Below are 8,075 nucleotides of genomic sequence, written 5' to 3' on the forward strand. Positions count from 1 at the left end.
GCTGCATCTGCCCGGTGACCAATGCCCTTTTCAGAAGGAGACGTCAGTACATCTCCTTCCCCATGACCCTGGACAAGCAGCAAGAGCGTGCAATGGGATTTGGAGGAATAGTGGGCTTCCCCATGGCCCAGGGCGCCATTGACTGCACGCATGTGGCTTTGCGGGCACCTCTACAGAATGCCGAGGATTACCGCAACCGGAAGGGCTACCATTCACTCAACGTCCAGTTGGTGTATGACCACAGGCAGCTCATACTAGCTGTCAATGCCCGCTTTCCAGGCAGCAGCCACGATGCCTTCATCCTGCACCAGACTTCTGTGGCAGACATTTTCGAAGCCCAGGCTCACCCATGAGGATGGCTTCTCGGGGACAAAGGCTATCCTTTGTGCACCTGGCTGATGACCCCGCTCCGTGCACCCAGCACCCCTGCTGAAGAGCGATAATGACAGCCATCAAGCTACCAGGAACATCATTGAGCACACAATCGGCGTGCTCAAGCAACGGTTCCGCTGTCTGGATCGTTCCGGAGGAGCCTTACAGTACTCGCCTGAGCGAGTCTCCCATTTCGTTGTAGTGTGCTGCATGCTGCACAACCTGGCTATCCTCAGGACTCAGCCACTGCCAGCAGACATTGGAGGACCACCAGAGGAGGAGGAGGAGGATGAGGAGCACCAAGATGGGAGGGAGGCACAAAGTGCAAGGGCTGTCCGTCGGCAGCTTATTGCAACTCAGTTCTAGGCCCCCTCTCAGGGAATGGCTTGTGCCAATGAAAGAACATGAATGGAGCTGCTCCGCAAGCCCTCAGCCGGCCAAGGCAACAAATAGTTCAAACTGCAAACATGGACAATGTGATTAAATAAAACTTTTTACTGTGCAAACACTGTGCCCTTCCCGCATGACAAACTAATTCAGATAAACCCCCCAAAAAACAAACAGTCAGAGACATAGCTGGCTCTCACAACCTTCAGAAAATGAAAAAAACAGTTAAACAAAAATGACCATGATCTTCGGCCTTCGTACAAAAAACAAACACTACAGTCTCAGCCTTCATAAAAAACAAACACAACAGTCTCGGCCTTCATAAAAAACAAACACAACAGTCTCGGCCTTCATAAAAAACAAACACAACAGTCTCAGCCTTTATAAAAAACAAACCTTCTCGGCCTTCATATATAAAAAAACCTTCTCGGCCTTCATATATTAAAAAAAGCCTTCTCGGCCTTCATATATAAAAAAAACATTTGGCCACACCTTCTACTTTTTCCCCTGTGAGGGTGACCCACCTCGCTTCCGCGAGTGGCCCTTTCCCGCCCTGCAGCTCCTCCTCAATGGGACCCCAGTGGCTGCGGCAAGGCTGGGGAAGGCTGCTGAGAGTCAGATAGTGAGACGGCAGATGCCCTTGGGGGACGGCCTGGACCAGCTCTGGGCCTGGAGGGCCCGGCTGCTGACTGCTCCAACTCTGCTTGGGTGGCAGTAGTCTGTCCTACGGGTGGTGGCAGCTGCAGTGGAGGAGTGACAGTGCTGGCTGCAGGAATGCTGCCAACCTGACAGAGCACAGGCATTCCCTGGTCGGCTGATACACTGGCACTCGCACGGGCCAGTACTGCAGCATGCGCAGCAATCTGCTGAAGCACAGACTGCTGGGCTGCTGCGGCGCGGCGAGGGTCCCGGCGATGCCTGGCCAATCCAGCAAGGGTGGCAGCAGTTAGTGCCCTTGTGGCCCTGATCTGTGTCTGCATCAGACCAGCCAGTGAATGCACGACTGAGCACTTGGCTGGAAGCCGCCTGTGCTGCCGCGAAGTCCTGCAGACTCCTTGCCTGTGCTGCACTGAATTCTTGCAGACTCCTGGCCTGTGCTGCCCCAAATTCCTGAGCACTCCTTGCCAGTGACTCTATGGAGTCAGGCATCCTTGCCACTGCAGCCATGAGCTCAGTGTGCCTGTGCTCAGCCTGGGCGCCCATTTCGCCAAGGAGCCACACCTCCTCTGCGCTCACCATAGCAGGACTGGAGACCGCACTCATCCTCCGGGGAGAAGGCCGACGAGCTTCCCCACCCCTCCCGCATTGCTGCAGCCCGCTGGGCCCCGGAGCTTCACTCTCCTCAGACCCTTCCCCCCCTGCTCCCCTCCAGGGAAGACGTGTCCCCATCATGGCCATGGGCTGCCTCGGCTGAGGGTGGCACTGATGGGCTTCCTCTTCCTCCTCCTCGAATTCAGAATCACTGACAGTGGCAGCTTGAGGGCCCGCCTCCTCACCTGGTGATTCAGCATCTGAAAGCAGGGAGGCACAAGAGTTGCTTTAGAGTGAGGAGAGGGCGGCAGCGAGGGAGGCATGAGTGCTGCTATGCACTGCATTGGTTCGATAGTAGCAAAGGATGCTGGTGTGAGGCACAAGTGGAAAGAGAGAGGTCAAAAAGGTGATGACCTTACCATTGCTGTGCAGAACAGGGCCGGCATCTCCACTGGTGACGGGGCCAATCAGCCGGCCTGCCATAATGTGCTCCACATGCTGCTCCAGGTCGCTGAGCTCTTTGAGGTCAGGATGGCCTCTTCCGGTCCGTCGCTGCTGCCTGCGATTGTGGGCCAGCTTGCCCTGCAAGAGAAAGGACGGCCTCTAAGTACAGTGTCAAGCCCTGATCTTGCCTGCACTGCCTCCCATGGTGGAATAGCCCTGACAGTGTCAAGCCCTCATCTTGCCTGCACTGCCTACCATGGTGGAATAGCCCTGACAGTGTCATGCTCTGATCTTGCCTGCACTGCCTCCCATGGTGGAATAGCCCTGACAGTGTCAAGCCCTCATCTTGCCTGCACTGACTCCCATGGTGGAATAGCCCTGACAGTGTCAAGCCCTGATCTTGCCTGCACTGCCTCCCATGGTGGAATAGCCCTGACAGTGTCAAGCCCTCATCTTGCCTGCACTGACTCCCATGGTGGAATAGCCCTGACAGTGTCAAGCCCTCATCTTGCCTGCACTGCCTCCCATGATGGAATAGCCCTGACAGTGTCAAGCCCTGATCTTGCCTGCACTGACTCCCATGGTGTAATAGCCCTGACAGTGTCAAGCCCTCATCTTGCCTGCACTGCCTCCCATGGTGTAATAGCCCTGACAGTGTCAAGCCCTCATCTCGCCTGCACTGACTCCCATGGTGGAATAGCCCTGACAGTGTCAAGCCCTGATCTTGCCTGCACTGCCTCCCATGGTGGAATAGCCCTGACAGTGTCAAGCCCTGATCTTGCCTGCACTGCCTCTCATGGTGGAATAGCCCTGACGGTGTCAAGCCCTGATCTTGCCTGCAGTGACTCCCATGGTGGAATAGCCCTGACAGTGTCAAGCCCTCATCTTGCTTGCACTGCCTCCCATGGTGGAATAGCCCTGACAGTGTGTAAAGTGCTGAATGTGCAAGTGATTTTCATGAGAGTCCCATAGCTGTTGGATGAGGGCTGGGCATTGGGGCTTTCAGGTCCCTTTGGCCATAAAGTGAGGTGCACATGCAGGGATGAGGAGGATACTGGAAAGGGTACTCACCCTGACAACCAGAGTGAGGTCGTTGAACTTTTTCTGGATTGCACAGGAGTCCTGGCAACCATGCTGTTGGAGGTCACCCTGTTTGCCACCTCCCTCCAGGCTTTTCTATACTCGCTGGGCAGCGGCCTCCTGCCACTATCAGGGAAGAGGACAAGTCGCCTGCGCTCCACTGCGCCAACCAGTAGCCTCAGGGCACCCTCGCTGAAGTGCTGCGCTCACTCCCTAGCCTTCTCCATAGTCGTGGGCGTTGAAATGTTGAAGCAGCTATGTTCAGGGCTTGATTCAGGGCTGCAGTGTGCAGGGCGTGGCAGCCAAACAAGTCCACCCTCCCCCTTTAAGAGCTGACCGGCGCCAGCGTGTCTGCCTTCAATCAGCAACTCGCCGCACCTGCGCTGCGCCCGCCCTTGGTGGTAGCGCCTCGGCACGCCGGCTTAGCGCCTTATGATAGTCGTACATCGCCTGCTTTAGCGCAGCAGCAACCTCTTGGGGCGATGCAACTGAATATCGGCGAAGGTGGCGCTAGGTTGCGCCGGGCGCTAAATTTAGCGAACGCCCGGCTGTAACGCCCCAAGCGTGGCTATACTGAATTTCTAGGCCTATATTTCTAGAATTGTCTCAGAGTAATTCTGTATAGAACCCACAAATTCTGTACATTCTTTTGTAAGGAGTTGCAGAATTCTGGGGGGTATTCCGGACCCTCATAATATCTGGAAGGTTACAGTCTAGTTCAACTTATTAAAAGTACTATCCGGAGGACGGTAACATCTTTAGGTGGTCCTTTCCTTTAGGGAGAGATAGCCTGAACCTTTAGACCCATTTAAGCATCTTATGGAATTCGGCTATCTCTAACTTAAGTTGCGGGTGAACATCTGGGGAATACGCCTGATCTGGAATAGCCCAAAAGGGCTCGGACTGTAATTATCCCTTCAAGCTATGCCTCCTGGGTGGCGCAGGAAAGTGCCAAGGGCCTGCGGTTCACAGCTCAGGGAATATGTTTGCGCTTACGGCAGTAGAAGTGCAGGGAACCGGGTTACAGAGAGGCATAGAGGTCCTAGGGAAAGCCGTAATAAAGGCGAGTGATTTACAGCCCAAGGGGCGAGCATGTGACATGCTGGCTCAGGACTTGATTGACAGTGTTGAATCAGACATTGAAGACATCAGGTTTGGGATGGTGCCCTGGCATGCGCAGAAGGAAGTCAGCAGTCTCAATCTGATTAACTGGGAGGAAGATAGACAGGAGCTCTTGGTAACCCGACCAGCAGGTGGGGGGGCTGTGGATGCATTTAGATTTCTAATGATGATGTCACGGGGCACAAGAATGGGACATATCGGGGGGATGTAAAGTAGAGTCTCTGGGAGTGGTCAGAGGCGAATCGGTGTACACTGGCTCGGCCTCCACTGGAGTATTGTGTCCAATTCTGGGCACCGCACTTTAGGAAGGATGTGAAGGCCTTAGAGAGGGTGCAGAAAGGATTTACAAGAATGGTTCCAGGGATGAGAGCCTTCAGTTAGTGGATAGAAGGTTGAGGGGAGATTTGATAGAGGTGTTCAAAATCATGAGGAGTCTAGACAGAGTATATAGAGAAACTGTTCCCATTGGTGGAAGGGTCGAGAACCAGAGGACACAGATTTAAGGTGATTGGCAAAAGAACCAAAGGCGACATGAGGAAAAACTTTTTTACACAGTGAGTGGTTAGGATCTGGAATGTACTGCCTGAAAGGGTGGTAGAGGCAGATTCAATCACGGCTTTCAAAAGGAAATTGGATATGTACCTGGAATAAAAATATTTGCAGGGCTACGGGGAAAGGGCAGGGGAGTGAGACTAGCTGAAGTGCTCTTGCAGAGAGCTGGCATGGGCTCGACAGGCTGAATGGCCTCCTTCTGTGCTGTAACCATTCTATGATTCCAAGCTTATATTGTGGTTAATAACAGACACACCCTGTTCGTTCCCCTGATCTGATTACAGATTCCAACCAGTCAATTCAGTGAATAGAATGTCTTATCAGTGTTGCCATGGCGACCTGTCTGCAGTGAAAAGCCTGTTTGAGTTTCTAACTCAGACTAAACTTCTCTTTCCCATAATACACATTATATCAGACATTTGATGTCAATGTATTTCAGACATGTTATGTTAATATCTCTAAAATCTACAGGGAGATCAGATACACAAATCTTTAAAAGTTGGAGGACAAGTTTATAAAGTAATTTAAAAATGTTACCCGAGGTTTTTTATAAATGGGGCGTAGAAAACAAAACCATCGGTTCGGCTGCAGTTAGAATAAGTGTTGGGCATCTTACACTAGGAAGGATGTTGGGGCCACAGAGAGGCTGCAGAATAAATTAATGGAGGTTATACCACGGATGAGAGGCTTTAGTTATCAGAGAATCAGAGAATGATACAGCACAAAAGGTGGCCATTCGGCCCATCATGCTTATGTTAGCTCTTTGGGAGAGCTATCCCATTAGTCCCACTCCATTGCTCTTTCCCCATATCCCAGTAAATGTTTTCCCTTCAAATATTTATCCAATTCCCTTTTGAAAGTTACTCTTGAATCTGCTTCCTCCACCCTTTCAGGCAGTGCATTTCAGATCATAATAACTCACTGGGTAAAGAAATGTTTCCTCATGATGACCTGTCTGCAGTGAAGTGCCTGTTTGAGTTTCTAACTGAGGCGAACTTCTCTTCCCCAGGAGGAGAGACGAGAGAAACTGGGGCACTTCTCATTAGAATAAAGCAGGATGAGAGGAGATGTGAGCGAGGTGTTTAAACTTGATCAACGACACCGACCAAAATATCAGAGAGACTCCCTGTCCTTCAGGACCTGTGTCCAGGGAAGAAGCTGATGGGTTTATCAGATCATCTTTGGGTTAAATATTGTGCTCGTGGAGCTGAGCCCCTAGTGTCAGCATTAAACACTCTCCAGTTGGGTACAGCACGGGTTAGACACAGAGTAAACCCATCAGCCGCTCCCCGACACATACCGAGGGACAGGGAGTGTCCGGGACAATGACATTTCTCACTCAATAAGGTATAAATTGATCCTGTACCTCTCCCCATTAATCCTGGGCTCCACACGGGGCGAATCCTGCTCCTGTTTCCCTTCCAGTAACCGTACTGAGCTGAGGGAGGTTGGTTGCTAGGCACTGCAGTGATGTCATAAAGCAGGGCCATTCAGCCCAGCTGGTCGTCTCCTTGAACCTTTAAATGTCGAGAGCCGGGACACCCTGTCTCCAAACACATCCCACCTGTTCATCCTGAGAATCCCTGGGGAAGGCCCAAGGCCCAGAGTGTGGAACACAACCAAGGGGGAAAGAGGAGGAGAACCAGGACACCCTTCAGCTCCACAATACAACAGAGGGACTTTGGCCTAGAAATTGGAGATCACTAAAAACCTGCCGGTGCCACCGTGGGCTGGAGTTAACGGCTGCCGAAATTGATGGCGTTGGCAGGACCGGTAAATTGGTGTTGGCTGCTAATTAACATTAGCCCAGCACTAAACTTAACGTGTGTGGTGATTATTCTTTATGTTTAGTAAGAAGTATTGTGATTAGTTGTTTGTTTCCTGCCTTGGGATATATGCTGTAATCTCATTGGTAGTTGATGTCATATATTTTTTTTTTAAATACATGACATCAACTACCAATGAGATTACAGCATATATCCCAAGGCAGGAAACAAACAACCAATCACAATACTTCTTACTAAACATAAAGAATAATCACCACAACGTGCAAGGCCGTTTTCATGGCATTAGTCCCAGCAGGATGCCCCAAAGTAGCGTGGCCGTAGCGTCATTGCAGCAAGGACAGCTTTCTCTTAAAGCAAGGCTGTTATTTTAGAAAGCAGTGCGGTCCCTTAACGGGGTACTGCCTTCTAAAATGAGAAAAACCAAAATTAATTAAAAATAGGCAGTTTTTAGTTCTTACAGCGCAACTGCCTTCTGAAAATTCCCAAGTGGCAGTCTACAGCTTTTCATGCTGAATTGCGTTCCGAAACTAAAAAATGGGGAAAGTGCTATTCATTAACACAAATGGCTCAGCAAGCCAGGGAAGGGTCACCCAGGGTCTTGCATGCAGCACTCCAGCTTTGTGCAGGGGGTCAACACTGCAAGACAGGCCCTCTACCCACAGGGGCCACAGGAGGCTCTCCAGAAAGAAGGATGTGGGACCAGATCACTGAGGCCGTCACTGCCACCTGGCTCCAGTGTCCAAAGTAGCTTCATGACCTTAGACCACTGATCAAGGTCAGTGAATGCATCTTCAAAAGCCATCTCCTACCAACTGCACCACAAGCCTCACACACTTCTCAATGCATGACTCCACCCCACCCCCATCACTCACCTACCAACAATCTGTACCAAACACGAGGCACACCTCCCATTCCTAACTTCACCTCACCACCTTGGAGGAGATGGCGCTGGCCATTCTTGACAGGGGCATGGCTGAGCCCTTGGCCAGTGGCGGGGCTGAAAGGATGCAAAATGCTGGTATTGTCATACATTATCCTCCTTCTCGCATGCACCTCTTGCTTTCCCGTCCTTCCCTCACC

The sequence above is a fragment of the Somniosus microcephalus genome, unplaced genomic scaffold (assembly GCF_052327205.1).
Source record: "Somniosus microcephalus isolate GS21.2 unplaced genomic scaffold, FLI_Smic_1.0 unresolved_chr6, whole genome shotgun sequence".
Lineage (NCBI taxonomy): Eukaryota > Metazoa > Chordata > Chondrichthyes > Squaliformes > Somniosidae > Somniosus > Somniosus microcephalus.